Here is a 20106-nt window from a genome sequence, read left to right as displayed (position 1 = left end):
AGTCTTCATAGATACGTTCATGTTTGGTGTTCCAGAGTGAAGGAGAACAGTAATAAGACCCCCCCCCCAACACAAAATCCTCAGGCGGGTGGCCGTGTCGTGCACTCAAGAACGCACGCAGCTCGTAATGGAAATGAATACAATGGAAATTAATAATTTGAACGCTGTAAATTTGTCGTATTTCCTCGCGAGACGGAAATTTCTGTTGTAGAATGAGGATGTGTGTGTTTATGAAACCGCACAAGTGTGTGTGTGAGAAGAGGGAGCCGCGTGCGGCTCTAAGGCTACGTTCACACCGCAGGCTGAAACTACCCAATTTTTTTTGCCCCTATGCGATCTGTATCGGATCTTTTCATGACAGTCTGAACGACACAGATCCGATCTTTTCTAATGCGGCCTAGGCCACTTGGGAAAGTGGTCCCGAATCCGATGCGTATCCGATCTTTTGAAATGCGACCGCCGTCTCACCGGCCAGGCCATATACGTCATTGAGACGCTACAAACTACTACTGCTCCCAGTTCCTCATCGACCCGGGTCCCACATAGCTGTGGATTTCTTTACTGGCCTCCCACCTTCTGAAGGTAACACGACAGTCTTAACCATAGTCGACCGTTTTTCAGATGTGCACATCGGCAAAGGAGGAACACAAGAAACACTTATGAGTTATATTTATCACGCATGAGTTACGAAAGACTGAAATTTCATACGTGGGAAATGCGCAACATGTGGCTGTGGGACACGACCTGTAACACTACAGAGTTTACAGATAATCTCTTGACAATAATTTCTTCTTTTCTTTTCAGCATTTCCCTTCAGGGGTCACCACAGGAGATCAGCTTTCACTGATTCCCACAGGGGGTTTGGCAGAGACCTTTTTGCTGGATGCCTTTCCTGAAACACCCCTGTATTTGCTCCAGGCCTGGGACCGGGATAGGGAGACACAGACTTAAGTCCTCTTGTGGCCCAAGCCTGAAGTGGGATTATTGACCAGAGTTTGCTCCACCCATTTTATCAACAAGCCGGGCCAATGGGCCGGACATAGCAAAATTAGTGTCCATCCACCTGCCAATCAAAAACACACTATTAATCCACAAAAATCCTGATTGATTAAAATAAATCAGACCCACAAACATAACTCTTTTTAACACGGGACTAGACGAGCATTTGCTCCCTTAATTACCAGGCTCCAGTGGTCTTTTGAGAATTTCATCGTTTGGGGTTTAGATGATTCAATACCAGGTTGGAGCTTACGTAGATGTTAAAGCGCTTTAAATATAAAGACTGATTGATTGAGTATTGTTAAAGCCTCTGTTTGACCCGGATAGGCTGAAATTCCATATGATGAATATGATGAATGGTCATGGTCAGAGATTTGTTCCAAATACAGCTCTATCCTTTTGCTCTGCAGCCAGTGTTGGACTTATGGTACAATTGGTGGAGGGATGCAGGGTGGGCACTCAGTGATAGCCCCCCCCCCCCCCCCCCCCCCTCTATTGCTGAGGGATGGGGTAAAGGTGCAGGAGGTGAAATAGAGACAACAGCCTGAGGCGCTGTCCCATCACACCTGTTTACAAGAGGAAGCAATGATGTCACCCTCTTCACACTTCAGGACAATAATGGCTGGAAGAAAGCAGCGGGTCACAAAGGGTGGTGGGAGGAGTGGGGGAGCAGGGGGGAGGGAGGGCAGGGTTTGTTGAGGGGTCCTGAAGAAGCCCTCTGTTTTATTTACCACAGATTCTTTGTTTTGGACCCTTCGGCTCCAGCACAATAGCACTTTTGGGTTCAAGTTCTATACTGTTCTTCCTTTAAAGCAGCCCTCTCATACATCATATGGTTGGGGCTTGAGGCATGAATTTCCCATCTATTGGGCTGTCTCTGTAATTACCTTGGGGAGGGGGAGAGGGCTAAAATGGGAAAGTGAAGAGTGGCTGTTAGGCGGGGGATATTAAAAGTGCCTGAAAAAGAAATAGTCTGCATTCTTCTATCAGTCTTCACAGATGCAATGAAAGGGTGAAGAGGAGGGAGGGTGTGGAGGGGTGCTGGGTGTGAGGGACATAAAAACAGGGTGCGTTCCAGGAGAGTCTGTCCCTTGAGGGAATCTGAATAAATTAATCACAGCGATTGGCTATGAGTTTTCTTTCTTTTTTTTGCGTCTTCAGCGCTCTCGCGGGATGCCGGCGTCTAATTGGACCCCGGCTCCTTGGAGGCCTCTGGTTGGTTGTGAGGGAATGTGAGAACTTGAAGACCCCGGCCAACAAGCCTGACAGCGGCTCAAAGGGCAGCTTCTGTCCCCCCCTGTTTGAATGGGAGGTAGGGCGAGTGGCAAGGGAGGAAGACGGGGGAGGACACCATTATACAGCTACTAACAGAGCGGCAGATTTGGAGAGGGATAATTAAAACCAATGAAGGTGGTGGTGGAGGAGGGGAGTGTCTGTGGGTGTGTTATTTTATGGTCCGAGCTGCGAGAGAGGCTGACCTGACCAACAAAAGCAGAAGAAGCAGGGACCCCCCCCCCTCCCCACCTCCACCCCTCTTCTTCATTCTGTGGGTTCCCAGTAGCCAGACATCTGCCTTATTATTGCCTGCACTGCTCTGCATGTTGCCTATTGTGAGCAGCCGTTCTGTTTGTGCTCACCATCCTGAGGCGGGCCGAAATAGCTGCACAGCCACAAATTTTGTTAGCGAAGACAGTGGCGGCCCGCAGGAAGTCTTTTGTTTTGGACAAAACACCTCTCAAAACAGCTTCTGCTGGTGGGGAGGCCGACAGCAATACCTTGAAGATGAAATGTTTGCATATGTGTTCGGGAAATAATCATGATTTCCCTGCAGGTATCTCAAGAACAACATCTCCACCGCCCATCCCTGGCTGGGAGTTGTGGGGTACAGGTTTGCCACGCTGCTCCTGATGGGGGCCTTTAGGTCTCGGGGTGAAACTGCGGCACAGCTGGACTGCTGTGGATTCACGCCTTTTGTTTTCAGAGCTCATAATTATCAAATCAGTTTCCATAAATGAAAATTCCCTACAAGGAAATAGATACGGTTTACTTCAAAGCAAATAATTGTAAGATTTTCTCCAAATATGATTTTAAATACTTAACAAACAGAAGTTTTACAATCTTTGTAACTCGTTCTTCTGGGGATCTTTGATGGATTCTAGACATACTTTAGTGCAGTGGCTCTCTGAATGAATGGAGTTCATCGTTTATTTTATCCATCCATAGTAGAAGACTGGAGATTAGAGTTAGCATTTACTTCTTTTCATTGCTACATTGAAGTCACAGAGAGAGGTCCCACAGCTCATGTGGCATTAATGGCTATGACGATTCGGTGTTTTATTCATTTATTTTAACAAATTAAGTGAGAATAGGTCTTGACATTCTTTGGGAAAAGAAAAGAACTAATCCAAATTCAAAATGAAGATCAAAAGTTTCCCTCACATCAGATCACGTGCACTACAGTTTCTGTTTATACTTAAAACAACACAATAGTCAATCATATATTAGCCTAGACTATAAAAATGTATTCTAAGCAATCGGCCATATTGTTTATCCTCAACAGATGTACTTATTATTGATCTATAACAACAAAAACTGTGTAATACCAGTAAACAAGTCAAACACAAAAACAAATATCAGACATGTCTGAGCAGATCATAAATTAAAATGGTTTTTAAAAAACCATGAAAGGTTCAACCAAACCTCAAAACGGCTTTGCTAAAGATGAGATGTGTAAAAACATAATGAAGTCCAAATGAACCAGCAGAAATAAGTTAGATCCAGTGTTAGCTGTTAGCAGGGACTAATTTAATCTTGTTGTTATTGGTCCCAATGTCCATAAGAGTTAAAGCGCATTTAAAATAATTTAGCTGTTTAGCTGTGAGTGCCTGTTTATTCACAGGGATAAATAGCTTACTGTAAATCTGTTTTAATAAAAAACTGTGACAACATAATCTGACGTTTGTTATTTCACCACACTAATTACATTTGATGTTAAAGGTGTTAAAGCATTTGGTTAATTAACTTCAGCAGAAGAGTCTCCACTGCAGGCTGTGTGACACCCACCAAAGAGGCGTGAAAAAAACCTATGAAGGACTTGTGCAAACGCATAACCACCAGGACGACACCCGCCTGCCTGCACAAACCAACAAGGCTCATTTTGAAGCTGAGCTGCCCATCACATACTTTCATATGGGGAAGGTCCTTTCTCCTCTGCAGCTGAGGTGAATGTGGTCTTTGAGAGCGGAGGAAAAGCAAACATGTAACCAGCAGCTCTTGCCTGGGAAAAGAACATTCAAGCTGAGAGGGTTGTCCTCAGATCGACAGCCTGAGCAAACAACCTGAGAGGATTCATGAAAGTGGGGGGCTGCTCGGGGATGGAGGGGGATTCATGGAGCCAGTGAGGGGCCAATGTTTCATACAGCAAGACCTCTATCGTCCTTATAGGCGGCCCCATTGAAGTGAAAGGTGCAGCGGTTTTCAGTTTCGTGACGGCACACGACCAAAAGGAATCGCTTTCATTTTTACATAAAAATGTGCAGCTTGTTGCAGAAAGTTGGTTTACTCTGAAGGAATCTCAGAGTCCCAGCTGCTTCCAGGTCCAGAGCAATCAACAGGTAAATTCTTCAGACTGGACACATTTGGTTTTCTTCAACTTTAACCAGATTTCGTTTCCCCGGATAATCTGAAACAAATTTTTCAGTCTGAATACACCCAAGCGGGCCCTAGTCCCGGACCAAGAAAAAAAAAAGTGTTGAGTCGGACGTTGATGCAAGCGTTTAAAAATGATTGGCAAAATATAAAATTTGAATGAGCCCTGAGAAGGACTGCAAAGCGCAGGACTTCCATAATTTCGGTCTCTAAAACTGCTTTGCTCATTCCGCGTATTTCCTGACCAATGAGTGAAGATATTTTTATTCATGTGGTTTTGTTTACTAGCTTTCGTTCGAATTGGGAAAAGCAGCTTGACTGCAGTCTGAATACCGTTCTCACGCAAGCTTGAGAGCTCGATACGGACCGAATTGAGCGGACTGGGTCTGAAACAAACTGTTTTCCCAGTCTGACTACACCTTCGTCATTACTGTTGTGTAAGCCCAACAAATGAAGCTTAACATGCTATTTAGGAAATGAAGAACAGTTAAAATGAGTGCTGTCATGCAATTAATATTTTTGTGTAAATAAGGAATCTAATTTATCTATTTATAATCAAACCTAATAATTTCAGTGAAAAGTCTCATTTTGAAGTATTTTCATTTAGATTTGTGACATTTTGGCACAGTTAAAGATAAATACAATAAAAACGTTACTTTTTGAAGTTTTCCTATAATAACGGACTTCCAATCTTTACTTTTACACCAACAAGTGGGATTTCTTTCAAACTCAAACAATTAGGGATAAAATAAAGACATGTCAGGTCCAGAACACATCTTTAATTTCACACATGAAAACAGTAGAAAAACTTTTCTAAGTAATCAAAAAAATAATGACCACAAACATTTTATTATATATACACTATACTACAAAAAGTATTGGCTAATCCGTCCAAATGATCAGAATCAGGTGCCCTAATCCCTTGGCCTAGCCACAGGTGTATCAAATCAAGCAGTAAGGCATGTAGACTGTTTGTCATGCTTTGCCTGTCAATCACTCTTTTCCATCTGTCAATCTGATGGATGAGTCTGGGTTAGGAGGTTGCCAGGAGATCAGTAAAAATTTGGGACTGTGTTGTGCTGAATGTGCAATTTGGTGGAGGAGGGCTTTTTTTTCAGGACTTGGCCTCTTAGTTCCAGTGAAAGAAACTCTGAATGCTTCAGGATACCAAAACATTTTGGACAATTCACAACAGTTTGGAGAGGGCCCCTTCCTCTTCCAACATGACTGTGCACCAGTGACCAAAGCAAGGTCCTTAAAGACATGAATGTCAGAGTCTGGTGTGGATGAACTGGACTGACCTGCACAGAGTCCTGACCTGAACCCCATAGAACACCTTTGGGATGAATTAGAGCAGAGACTGAGAGCCAGGCCTTCTCCACCAACATCAGTGTGTGACCTCATCAATGACCTTTTGGAAAAATGGTCGGAAATTCCTAGAAACACACTCCTCAACCTTGTGGACAGCCTTCCAAGAATAGTTGAAGCTGTAAGAGCTGCAGAAGGTGGATCCACATCATATTGATCTCTAGGGGTTAGGGATGGGATGGCACTTCAGTTCACATGTGAGTCAAGGCAGGTGAGCCAATACTTTTGGTAAGATAGTGGATGTTGACATACCTTATTCCTCAGTTTACCGTCCGATCAACCCTGCATGTACCTCATTAATTTGTGGTAACGAACAGCTCCTCAGGCTTTAACCCTCATAAAATAGAAAATAGAAGTGGTATTGGGGCTTTATGGCATTGTTTTGGGTTTGTTCTAATAAGAACCACAGAGTCGCAAACTGATGACTTTAGCAACAGGTGTACAGGGACACCGAGAGCAATGTAACAGGCGTTAAAATAAAACAGCTAAACCTTTGTTTTATATTTGAGAGAACTATAATTTAAAAATGAGAAATAATGCAAATATGAAAGAAAAAAATGAAGTGAAAATTTGTGGGATTAATGCGCTACATTGACACCCCTAGTTAAAATATCTTTGCAAAGCACTTGTTTATACAACAGTTTCATCCAATTTTTAAAAAAAATCCATCCTATTGCTTTGTTTACATTTAGAGTGAGCCAAACAAACAGGTGAGTGTTTTGGATTTATTTTAAATTTTGATTAAAAGAATGTGTTTTTAAGGTAAAGGAAATTATAATAGAGCAGTGTTTTTCAACCGGTGTGCCATGGGCACACTAGTGTTCCATGGGAAATTCTTCATTTTCACTGATCTAAAAACATTCTAGAATATCAGCTCTGTGTTCATCCAAACAGGCCCTGATAAAAAGCTAAGTAGTTATGATATGAAATATCATAAAATACTTTTTCTTTGTGTTTATTTGATTCTATTTGAGCCTTTTTTAATAAGAATGACATTACCGCCAATAGCTGTTTTTGAAAAATCTTGCTCCTTAAACTCTCTCCACCAATCACTCTAGTAGGTTAGAGCATCAGACGTGGTTAACGTCCTCACTTACTGGTGTACCTCACCTCAAAAAAGGTTGAAAAATACTGTAAAGGAGTATGTATTTAAATCAAAAAAAGGTAGTTTAACAAATGATTGAACTGGTCATTAAGAGGAGCACATCGGTTTCTGCTAACTCAAAAGGTCTTGTCATGGTGCCTCTGTCAGACTCCTCCCCCTCTCCTCTCCGCTTGGTTTCCTGATTCATCCCAGCTGCGACCACTTACCTCATCGCCTCACGTGCCTTCATAAGGAGCTCCAGGATCATCATTCTTTGCCAGTACGTTGCCCCTGCTGGTGCATATTGGTCCTCACGTCAAGTTCACGTTTTGCCTCCTTGTCTCAAGCCAGCAAGTTAATGAACGTTGTTTTACCTGTCTCCAGGAAACCTCAGCCCGAACCTGCTGTACTCTGGAAACCTCATCTGGTCTGTTCCCTCCGACCTCACCATGAGCCTCTGCCGAGCTACCATCCTCACCAGACGGACCCACGCTGCCGACTCCGGACTCTACGAGTATATCCACCAGTGACGCCACGGGCCGCAGTCTCTCCATCTCTGGACCTCCAGGAACTGTGCCCTACCTGTCTTGCCATCTCATTAAATCCCCTTTCTTCTCGCCAAGTTATCTGAACTCTGTGTCTCATTAAGGGTTCCAGCATCTGGGTCTCTGTCGTTCTGTAGCAATGACAGGTCTGGGGTAATTGAATCGCTTGTTTCAAAGAAAACTACTTACAAAGAAAACTAGTTACATAGAGAGAAGAGAAATCTGATTAATGTCCTCATGTTCCTTAGAATCAGCTGAAATTGACAGAAGGATACTTTTCTTTAAATGCTGTGACAAAGTCTGAAAACGTTCGCATCCTTTTCCAGATTAATTATGCTCAGAAAAATAAAAAGAAAACATTGAGATAGCTCTTTTTAAAAATTAGTTAATTTAAAATGCACAGTTAAAAAACAAACCACTTAACTGCCTTTACAACATGTGTTGAGTAGTGCTAAAATGACAGGTCCACAGAGTAATAACTTAACAAGAGCTGATGGAAACAATCCCTAAAGTCCCACTTTTTCTATTGTCAAATCGTTCCCAGTGGTCTTTTAATTATGATTATACAGTTTTTACTGAGATCAAAAAGCCTGTATCGTTTTCAAGAAACATTTTCTTCAGAGCAGGGATTTGTTTTGGGCTGCACTGTTGGCGAGGAAGTTAGCCTAGGTAATTTCCCAGCATGCCTTTGTTTACATTCTCTCCTGCTAACGACAAGCTCCCCACAAGCCCAAGCTAACGTTAGCATAGCAAAAAAAAAAACGGCAGCCATATCAAGCCTATCAAACTGTACAGTTTTGAGTCAGATGCCAGTTTAGACAAGGAAATAAAGACGTACATGGTAAATGGCGTGTACTTGCATGGCGTTTTCAACCTTCCTCGAAGGCCCAAAGCGTTTTGCAGTCCCATTCACCCAATCACACACACATTCACACAGTTGTGGCGGCTCTGCTGCCGAACACTGGCGCCAACCTTCCACCAGAGGCAAGGTGGGGCTCAGTGTCTCGCTCAAGGACACCTTGGCGGGAATCAAACCTGCAATCTTCCAAGCAGAGGTAGACTGCCTTGCCACTGCCCTACAGCCGCCCCATGGATCTATTTGTCTGGAGTGGAGAATTTAGAATTTGAGTGGAGAAAGTGAACGTGGACTAATGACGCAGTAGCTGCGCAGTAGCTGCGTCATTAGTCCGAGCTTTTTTCGTCTACTCCTGATCGCATGCGATTTGAATAAAGAAATACTCCGAAAACATATGCATACATATACATATCCTCCATCATGAGAAAAATGCTACAAGAACACATTAAAAAAACCCAAAACACAATTTCCATAAAGAGTATGTATCTTACAGCACTGTATCAAGTCAAATGTATAAATTCAAAAATAGCAAAAGAAGCATAAAGATTTATTGCCTCAGATGTAATTAAATTAGGACTATTTATGTGCACGATAAAAAAAACAAGTTTTGCTTGATAAAGAGCCTAACCGAGGAGTCAGAGGTTTTGCATGCTTGTTTCTCCTGCTTTGACTCGATTTCACACATATGGGATTAGCAAGTAGATTTAGTATTGTGCTGTGTAAGCACGATCACCTCTACCCAAAGCTCGGTGCTCACTTCACCCTCAACCCCCATGGTGGGCACTTAGCATAAGGGGAGGTTTTGGCTCGGAGTCTTGACAATGGGATGGCTCACGTCCGACCACTAGGTAAAAAAATGTGCAAAGATTCAACCGCTCTTGGAGTCAGTTTACACTCTATCAGGCTCAATTGATGTTTCAAATCTCTGGTAAATCCAGTCCTAAAGAGGTAGCTGGGTTGCTTTCTCTCACAGCTGCGGGTCTGGGATGATGGTCTGCTCAAACGTGGGGCAAACAGATGGTGGGTAAGAGTCCAGGAGAGATGTCTTTGAGCGGGCGCCAAGAGCTGCCAACAAAAAGCTCTCCAAACCGAGGTCCTGGGAGGAAACAATGGGCCAAACATAGAGTGAGGTAGGCTCATTCACTCAGCAGCTGGCTGGGAACCAACAAACCAGCGCTGCAGTGACAGCGAGAGGGGGACCTCCCCATGACCAGGAGGAGGGGGATAAGCTGAGAGGCAAACGATAAGAATCACCAATGAGTGAAAGGTTTTGTTGTAACATCTGGTAGGTACCTTACTCCTTTGATCGTGTGAGGGAATTCACCTGTGTGAGGTGAATGCAAAAGCCACGCACGAATGGATTGGAATTTACTTTTTCTAGTCTCATCAGAAAATCGGATCGGTACCAGGATCAGCTTTTAATGTCTTTGGAATTCTGAGTCTGTGGTGGTCAATATCGACCCAGCCAATTATATGCAGGATATAGAGTGCATAGTGCTTATTCCTGCAGTAATTCATGCAGATTTAGGTAATTATTTCCTGTGGGCATTAAAAACTGCTTACAGTATGGATTACAAATGAAGATTTAAATTCTTCAGTGCCTGTGTTTGCAATTCACAAGCCTAACTGTAAAACATATCGACAGGCAGCAGCTAAAGGAGCCAGAATGTGTGCTAGACCGGACAGAGATTTGGGCTGTGCAGTAAGATGTGTAAGGACTGCCAGTCTTCCTGTCTCATTATGTGATGGCATTTGAACCGTCTGTCTGTCCCTGTTCCTCCCGTGGACAGAAAAGTCTGACTGAGTCATTTTAACATTGATAGCAGAGACCAACACAAAAAAAAATGTCAGCAAATTATGTCATAAATTTGATTTCTGAGTTTAGTTGGACTTCAGCATCACGATTCAAGTCAAACTATTGATTTTCAGCATTAAATAAATTCATGAAGGCCTGGGTTCAGCATGATGGGAATAAAAATATAACTTTTCTGTTCTTGAAGTCTGCACACAATGTAGTTTTTCAAAGTTCAGTCTTCTTAGAGTTAAGAACATTGAATCCAACTTGCGTGTGAATGGGCGACTTAGCGAGAGGTGTTTATATTTCTGGGCCTTGACAATGAAAAAAGGTCTTAATGATGACATTAATGACCTGGTCTGATCTGAACCTGAACCTGGGGTCCTCAAAGCGATCTCCAAAAAAGAACCTTTTTACTGGGCATGAAAGCAAAATGATTAACATTCAGTGTCTGTCCAATCAATTCAATCAATTCAATTCAATTGAATTTTATTTGTTTAGCCCAAATTCCCAACAACAGTCGTCTCGATGGGCTTCGTTTCGGTAATTGAAAAAGTCAAACATAAAATCAAAAGGATCATGAATACATAGAATTCAATAGGAAAATACTTAATGAACTAAAAATGAACTAACTAAACAGACTAAACTAAACTGCATTGTAAAAAAAGTCCGTAAAATTTACAGTACATTTTTGTAAAATACCAACACAATTTTACTGTAATTGAGAAAAAAACAAAATGGTGTATTTTTTACATGCATATGTAGTATTTAAAATAAGTAGATATCCTTGTTATTTTTACAATCAAAACATGTTAAATATGTAGATATTTCCTTGTAAAATATACGGGTCACAATAAAATAAACACAGTTGATTTGTCATTTAAAAAACAATATAATCTCCTGCCACCAACAGCATAAATATGTGAAAAATGCATTTGTCCTTTGTTAAGAAAACACATTGCTGTGTGTAAATGTTTTTCATTGCTGATGTATTTTTTGTTTTCGTGAGACCACACTTTTATAAGTATATTAGTAATTAGTTGTTAATTTATTTATTTTTTTCATTGTCTTTATAGACTAAAAATTTACCTATAACTCTGCACTTGGAAAAATGGAACCGGTGGAACAGGTCAGATAAAGGGCAAAAAGATCTTTATTGGTGAGAAAGGGCTGCCCTTCATCACCGGTTCTGTTCATAGTCTTTATGGACAGAATTTCCAGGCGTAGCCAGGGCTAGAAGGCGATCTAGTTCAGGGACCACAGGATTTCTTCTCTGCTCTTTGCAGATGATGTTGTCCTGTTGGGTTCATCAAGACAGGACCTTCAAGATGCATTGGAGTGGTTTGCAGCAGAGTGTGAAGCAGCTGGGATGAGGTTCTCAGACATAGTGGTGGTAAGCCTAAGACCACTTTACAGCTAAATCTGGGGCCATGGTTCTTGATCGGCGAAAGTTTGTCCTCTCTGGATGGGTGGAGTACTCCTGCCCCAGGTGGAGTAGTTTAAATATCTTGAGGTCTTGTTCACGAGTAAGGGAGGATTGGAGCGGGAGATCGAAAGGCAGACTGGAGTGGCATCCGCCGTTAGGCAGGCAGTATACTGATCTGTTGTTGTGAAGACTGAGCTAAGCCAAAAAGCAAAGCTCTTAATTTAACAGTCAATCTTCATTCCTACACTCATCTACATGATCCATGAGCTCTGGGACACGACCGAAAGAACAAGGTCCTGAATACAAGCAGCTGAAATGAGCTTCCTCGGCAGGGTGGCCGGGCGCTTCCTTAGAGATGGGGGGAGAAGGTTCGTCACCCAGAGATCTCGGAGTAGAGTCGCTGCTCCTCCACATCAAGAGGAGCCAGTTGAGGTGGCTCAGGCATCTGGTCTGGATACCTTCTAGACATCTTCCTATGGAGGTTTTCCAGGCATGGGCAGAGGCCCCAGGGAAGACCCAGAACAATCTGGAGAGACTATGTCTCTCAATTGGAATGGGATGCCATGTGGTCCCCCTCTACGAGCTGGAGGAAGTGGCTGGGGAGAGGGAAGTCTGAGCATCTTTGCTTAGACAGCTGCCTCTGCAACCCGGTCCCTGGTTGAGCAGAAGAAGATTGATGGATGGATGGGTGGGTGGATCAGAATTGGCCAAAAAAGTGCAAAATTCGAGTTAATCTTTAGTCATAAAGATGTGGATGTTAACTAGTTCTCATTAAACATGTTTACCTAAAATAAACACGTCCTGTCTGAATAACATGATTTTGCATTTTTATATAAAATTGGAAATTAATAAAAAGGACAAAAACAAACAAGCAAACAAAAATTCTATGTTGAAAAGAACTGTTTCTTTAATGTAGTGAAACATTAATTTGTCATTTTTGCTTATTTAAGTCCAAAAAGGTTTTTTTTTTTTTTTTTTTTTTTTTTTTTTTTACAAATGGCAATTATTAATAGTTTCTTTATCTGTGCTCTAAATAACATTTGGCATTTTTCATTAAATGTAGAAATGAATGAAGAGAGTAAAAACAAACAATCAAACATACAAAAACAATTGTAATTTTCTAAAACAGTTTTTTTTATTTTAGTCAAATATTAATTTTTCACTTTTGCTTATTTTAATACAATATTTTTTTTGTTTTTTACACATGGGATCGATTAGTCGTTACCTTAACACAGGAATTACAATGCAACATTCCCTCCAGAAAACTGGGTTAGTCTTTAATTTCAAATTTTAGGCGCCTCACCTCCCCCTATCGCTGTGCAGCTTAGTCTGCTTCTGTTTGCTGATTGGACCAACAAGAGCGCACAGTCTGCCCTCCTCCTGCTGGAACTTTCCATACGTGACTGACAGCCACAACAGAAGAGACCTGCGTGCGGTAAGCTTTTCTATTCCTTCCAAACTCTGTTAAACGCTAATATTTTGATATTTTGCCGAGATTAATCTCATGTGTTTGTATTTTTAATGTTGTGGACTGACGCTACTTTCGCTAATAGATACCATGCTAACAGGTTTGTCATCGTTTACGTGCATTTCTGCTGCAGACCGTCGATGTGTTAGCTTAACATGCAGCCATGCTGTAATGTGGCGCTAATGTTTGTTTCATCCTCACAGACAGAAGCTTCATAGAAAACTCCACAGATATGTGGGATTTATGACACGTTATTCTTTTTAGCTGTGGGAAAAAATGTAATGATATTCTGTAGTATTTATGAGTTGTTGTTGTTTTGTGATAAAGGTGAAGTTCATTCATATGCATGTTATTAGTGCTGAGAAAAGTTATATTTTATATTGGGCTCTGAGTGTGTTGTCAAATCACTGAGATTTTATGGAAAAGTCTAAAATCTACATATTTTTATTTGACTGACTAAATTAAGATGTTTTTACTTGTTTTATTTTTTTACGTCTTAAAGCTTTTAGTTTTAAGGGGTTGTTAGCCAGGACACACCAAGAATTTATAGAAAATTCAGGAAGTTTGCACAGGGGAATGTTCTGACAATATGTCAATGTCTTTGTACATTTCTGCATAGTTTTTAATTAATTTTTTTCTCTCTTGTTTCTGTTTTTCAGGTGCAGCTATTGGGCCTTTCCTGAAGGACTATAGTTGGTAAATATGATTACATGTCAGTTTTGCAGTTGAACATTAGTAACATTACAGGGATTTGCATTGTATTGTAATGTTCACAGAAATTAACCTAATAGTGTTTTTTTTAAGTGTCATGGCCCAAACTGCAAGCGAACATTTACTACTTATGCTGCCTTTAGGGCCCATTGTTATCAGGTTTACAGTTTTTCCACACTAAAACTAATGCTTCTTGTGTTGGCATAGATTTAAAATGTGTTTTTGACCTGTGTGTCAATTTAAGAGCTTGTAATTTTAAAGACCTGGTAAGGGAGGGTTGCTTTGTATCATGTCCAGTGAGTGGTTTTAAAAACACATTTAATGTGATGTATTTACTACTTATATGTGCAGGAAAAATAGAATATTCACATAGGAAAATATGTATGTAGTGTTCAATAAAACAGTACTAAGCCTTCTGATGTCACCTATGCAGTGATCTGCTGCTGCCCGACTTGGATGAAAAGGAAGATGCAATGTTTTGCCATGTGGATGACGTGTGCCTTCCAGAAGAAGTACCGGTAAATACAGAGGACGTGAATTTGACTCTTAGTTGTTTTAGTATGCAGTAAGTAATCCATTTTATTTTTTTATACTGGCAGGTGCAAATAATTGATGATGGTAAAACAGATCTGTGACTCAATGATACTGTTTGCACGAAATTTAGCCTTTCACTAATTTCTCCTCAACCCTTTGTTTAAACTATAAGCCAAAACTAATATTAGTTTAGCAAAAACTGGTGAACAACATTGGAGCAATGCACCCGTACAGTTTTGATCCAAATGACAGCTGAGAGGAGAAAAATGAAGACCAACATGGATCTTTTTTGTCTGCAAGTGGATAATTCAGAATTTGAATGGAAGACTTTCACCCACTCATCGCTTTTTCAAAAACTGGGTTGTTATCTGCTCCTCATCCAACACAATTTGAATAAATAAATACTCAGAAGCCCAATTTTAATCTTAAACTATTTTATATATATTCTTCATCATGAGAAAAAGGCTACAAGAACCTGTTAAAAACACCCAAAAAGGGGGGGGTCTTGGAAGACCCACTGCATTGGAAAATCATGTTCTTGCTGCTTTGTGGTGCAGTTTAAAAACGTTTGTGTTTGTGACACAGCAACTGCGATGGGCGAGCTAAAGTCTCCCTGCTCTGATAAAATTGCATCTGGCTCAAAACTGTACAAATGGATTGCTCCAATATTGTTTCCACTTTTTTTTTTGCTATGTTAATGTTAGCTTGGGGTTTTGAGGAGCTGTAAGCTAGCGAGAGAGAGTCTAAACAAAAGTATTTGCTAACCCACCCAGAATCAGGTGTCCGGATCACTTGGTCTGGCCACAGGTGCATTAAATCAAGCCTTGGGTTTTTAAAATTACATAAACCTAACCTGTTTTTCTACTCTCTCATTTTTAGGGCATTCGTGCCTTTCTACAAGAAAGTTCATGCTAAGTCTGGATCGAAACCTTGTGCAGGCCAGCAATGCTTCCCACATTTCTCTGCTATGCATGATCCTCGCAAACTACTAGAGCTTCAACATCCACTATCCATCCACCGGAGCTGGCATCAACTTTGGAGTTTTTACAGAGGTTTGTCTTTTAACTTCAAGTTCTAATCTTACAGATTTTGATGGCTCTAGAACAGGGGTGCTCACAATTTGTCAGCATGCAAGCTATGTTTCACGCTACAAGCTCCAAAAGATCTATATATATAATTTGAAATGATCATTTCTGTGCTTAGAAGATAACATGATAAAAAGTTTCCAGCATTTTACAACTTGTTGATTCGTATCGTGATCCGCTCGGCTTCTGTGTGCGTTCTGTTCTAGTTTTTTGTCCTTTTTTGAGTGACTGACCTCAGGCCTGTCGAGACGAAATAACGGCTTCATCTACGGTTAGGAGTCTGACACTGAACCTTCACACCTCTCTGAAGACGAGGAAGAAAAACTCCACATCTCGCGCTCACTTTTTTACTTTTAAACTTTGAGACAAGCATATGCTATTGGTAGGATCAACCAGGCGTCCCCCAGGAGCTAGCCTGTATGGGAAGGCAGTGGGGGGGTCACTGTCACTTACTCAGGCTCTGTAATGGATGGGGGGGCTGGTGGTGAGAATTGGTGGCGACAGAGTGCTTGCCGTGCAGCCCAGCCAGGGCCCCGGTCCTTGGGTAGGGCTTGAGAAGCACATGCTTCTGGACGACGCTGCTGCCTAAGCGGCCTCGGATCCCTTGGGCGGGAACTGCGGACTTCCCAGCAGTCGCCATGACAGGACGGCTTGATCAAACGGGGCATCTCTGTCTCGCTTCTAATTAAGGATAAATAAACACTCCTGCGGTTCGTACTGAGCCTCTTACAGGACCTGTCACACAGCTGGGCCAATAGAGGCTCTCTCTCATGTCAGCCACAATTTGCTAGTCAATCACACATCTGGCACTCAGTGTAGTTGAACACGCATGTGCAGTGACATGTATCAGAGGATGTTTGACTGGCCATTGTTCACGTCAATCAAGTGACATCATGGTGAGGAGGATTATTCCCTGACGGCAATGTTTTAAAATGTAATATTTGTATTTTTTTGAGTATTTCGTTTTGATGTCCCACGGTTAATTGGATAACACGATTGACGTAATGAGCACCCCTCCTCTAGAATACTGGAACTGTTCACCCGCAAACTTAATATTTATTTAAAGTGAGCCCTTTCATCGAGTGTGTATTAGTAATGACTTGCACATTACTTTCTAACTCTGACTAGGGTTGGGCGATGTCCCCTAATTTGGCCGTTGACGATGTTTGCTGTCAACCATCGGGATGGACGATGACATCGTCGGGGGGGTATTTTTACATTTTTTGTTCTTATATAACTGCTATTCGTTATTTTGCTTTTTTCATTTTATTTCCCAACTAATGGTTAATCCGCGATGATCCAGTATAAACTGAGGGAAGTGACTTTAACAAAAAAAGTAACAAACAAAATAGAAAAGAAGTAGTCCGCTCCCGCACTTAACTAGCGAAGTGGACCGGCGGAGGGCGGATTTACAGCTTTATGTTTGATGGAAAGGGGGGGGGGGTACATGAGCGGTATGTGTGGGAGATTTAAGACTGCGATCCGTCCCGCAGCTCTAGGGGTACAAGCTATCAAACTCAGAACCGGGTCTAAACGTGTGTCTGAGCACAGCTCGGATCGTCAGCAGACACACAGCGGTTTGAGCTTCAAAGCAGAAATGTCGCTCAGTCCTTAGAAAACATTCAATCAATCACGTGGATTTGTGTTTCCAGTCGTGTCCCGACTAAATAAAGGCTGATGTTATTCTTACATGTTTACGTGCAGCCAGCAAGCAGCACCACCCAAAGCTAATGTTGTTAGCCCGTGTTAGCATACTGCTAATCCTGGCTCCGTTCAGAAAAAGCACTGACCACACGGATTAAAATTCAAATGATGAGCGAACAGGTGTTTCATAATAACCGTAACATTATTAAAAGCAGGTTTAGAAGATCATCTCGTATTTTACCGAGCTGACATGTCAATATATATAGCTGCTCGCCGCTGTTATCGTTTTGTATTGAATTGTTACCTTCAATAAAGTTTGGAAAAAAAGCCGCTCGGCGGAAGTTGTATCCTCTTCCGGTTTTCAAACTGCGCATGTGCGAATGATTTATTCCGACCGAAATTGTGACCTTAGTGAACGTTTTTATATTCTGAAAACATTTTTCTGGGCCCATGTACACGGTTGGATTCTAATCCGACCATTGATCCCATCAAGATATTTTGTACATGTAACCGCGGCTTATGATGTCGACGCGCAACGTGGCGGGGGCGTGGCATCACGATGGTGGTCTCTCCATCGGGATGTCAGTCACCCATCACGATGGACGATGATATCGTCCATCGGCACAACCCTAACTCTGACCCTTTATTTTCTCTCTTTCTGAAGATGCTTTTTCTCCATCAACCAAGAGAGAGACAGACCAGAGTGGACAAGAAGGGCAAATCTCATCTCATCTTGAACCCAAGAGTCTTAACCTTGATTCAGGAACGGTCAGATTTTGAGTGGAGAGGCATGTAAACACTGTTAGCAACATTGCAAGCATAGTTTTAAGGTTTCTTTGCTCTTTGTTAATCTCTTGCAAACAAGTGATTACATAGTTTTCTGTTTTATGTGCAATGTTTTTTAAAAATGTCTTATTATCTACAAATGATAAACATTTGCTGTGTTTAGAGGCGAAAGGTTGAGTAAAATAAATGAATGTAAAGACGTCTTTGTATTGAAGTGATTCTTCGGTTTGAATTTTGCTACACAGCAGATATTTTGAAACTGGGTTACATTTTCAGTACATTTTGTTTCTTTTTAGGTCTTAGCAAAGCAAATGAGCAAATGTTATAGACCTCAACAAAAAACTAAAACGTGCAAATATTTTTTATCAGGATTGTTGAGCAATGCTTTGAATTCATCAGTAAGATTAGGAAACACCTAAGTTCAAATTTCTAAATTACATTTTATATTCTCTATTTGTAAAAAGTATCTTGGTTTCAAAACAGTAATTAAACACAAGAGTATGTTGCTGTGATTGCATTTCTAAGAACAACATGAAAAAAAAAGAAAAATGTTGTTATTTTTACGAAAATAAATTGGCAGCAGTGGTTGCCAGAGTAAAAATGTAGAAAATACGGTAAAAATGTAAACAACTTTACAGAACATTGTATAAATTTAACGTCATAATCTTATAAATACAACAACATATCCTAGACTGTGAAACATCAGGTTGCTGTAGATAAGACATCATTTTATGTGAAATAAATGTTAATTGCTGTTATTTTTACCCAGCCAGAGAGGAGGTACACGGTCAGGTACAGGAGCACAGATAAGCCAACTGGAATCTGGAAGCACTCCCACTCCCCAGGAGGGTAGAGGGAAAGAGGGACAGGACATGAATCGCACTGCACCAAACAGACGGAACTAAATGATAAATAATAATCAAGAATAGAGAAGAGAAGGAGGGGAGAAGTAGATGAGAAAGGAGGACAGAACCCCAGTGCACCATAGTTACCCCATCTTCAACTTCTAGCAGCCTACTAACAACTTTATTGTTGGTATTAAGTTTAATTGAAACACATTAACATTAAGTTAAATAATCTGATTACTAGCTAGTCTGACAATAAGTCTGTCCAAAGAGGAATGTTTTCAGTCTAACTTTGAATGTAGAATCTGAGTCGGCCTCTCTTCCATGAGCTGGGAGCTTATTCCATAAAACAGGGGCTTGGTGGCTAAACGCTCTACCTCCAACTGTACTGTTACTAATTAAATCAGACAAAATGTCCCAAAATGAAATGGACAAAAACAAATTTGTTCAATTAACTTTAAGACGTTAAGGCTTGATGCTTGACTTTGGCTTACAAAAAGTGATTTGTATGAAGTTCTTTTAAAATATGATCAGAAGACGTGGATAAATACAGATGTAGAATTGGTGAGTCCTCAACTACAACAAGATGCAAAGGAGTTTCAGACCTTTGAATCAGCAGACCAAACCAAAGCACGGTTGACTGAAGGCATTTTCTGTCCTTTCTGTACAGAAAGAGATCTGTTTCCTCGCCAACATAGGCAGCATTTACAGGTACTTTCAAAAAGAGCCTAAGGGACGAAAGAAAAACTAGCGGGAGACATGCAGGATAAATTTAACTTAGTGCGTGTGGCCTGTGGCTGAACATGGCTCCTTCTTCCAAACAGAACGCACAGCTTTGACCCCACAAGTGTCAGCGACTCGTGTCGGGTCTCAAAGTTGCAGCATTATCATCCAGTTTGGCTTTTACAAGACAGCCTTGTAGTCAGACGTTTGAAACGGATTGAACTGGATAAATAAACGTCATAATAAATAGCAGTTTGTTACCCGTGAGATCCTGGCTGAATGGGTGTTAGTGTGTCGAGTCTGCACACTAACAGGGCTCCCTTGTGCTGGCGACACCCCCCGACTCTCAGCTGCCCTCACCCCGTTGTGACCCTGGGAGTCTGACACAGACGGAAAGTACCTGCTTGCAATCAAGCTGTGTGGAAGTTCAGGAGGAGAGGGATTCAGGAGCCGCTGACGGCACAAACCCAAACTTCAGAGCGGCTCAAAGGCTCTCCGGCATGCTGCAAACAACTCTTAAATCTGCATTTTCCTCCTTGCAAAAAAACTACTTTGCTCCAGAAAGGAAAACTTAAAGAGTTTCAAATGA

At 41.4% G+C, this 20106-nt stretch overlaps 1 long non-coding RNA gene across 1 annotated transcript; it reads left to right on the top strand.

Moving 5' to 3' along the window:
- The first annotated feature begins 12865 nt into the window (after positions 1-12865).
- Positions 12866-18674, top strand: LOC111946882. The gene is made up of 5 exons (XR_002872695.1): positions 12866-13156; positions 13849-13885; positions 14334-14418; positions 15314-15486; positions 17828-18674. It is a non-coding gene; the product is annotated as an uncharacterized LOC111946882 (long non-coding RNA).
- Positions 18675-20106: the final 1432 nt, after the last annotated feature.

This window comes from Oryzias latipes, chromosome 22 (genome assembly GCF_002234675.1).
Source record: "Oryzias latipes chromosome 22, ASM223467v1".
In the NCBI taxonomy this organism is placed as follows: Eukaryota; Metazoa; Chordata; class Actinopteri; order Beloniformes; family Adrianichthyidae; genus Oryzias; species Oryzias latipes.
The sequence above is the reverse complement of the archived record's forward strand: the minus strand, read 5'-3'. Positions and strand labels throughout refer to the sequence as shown.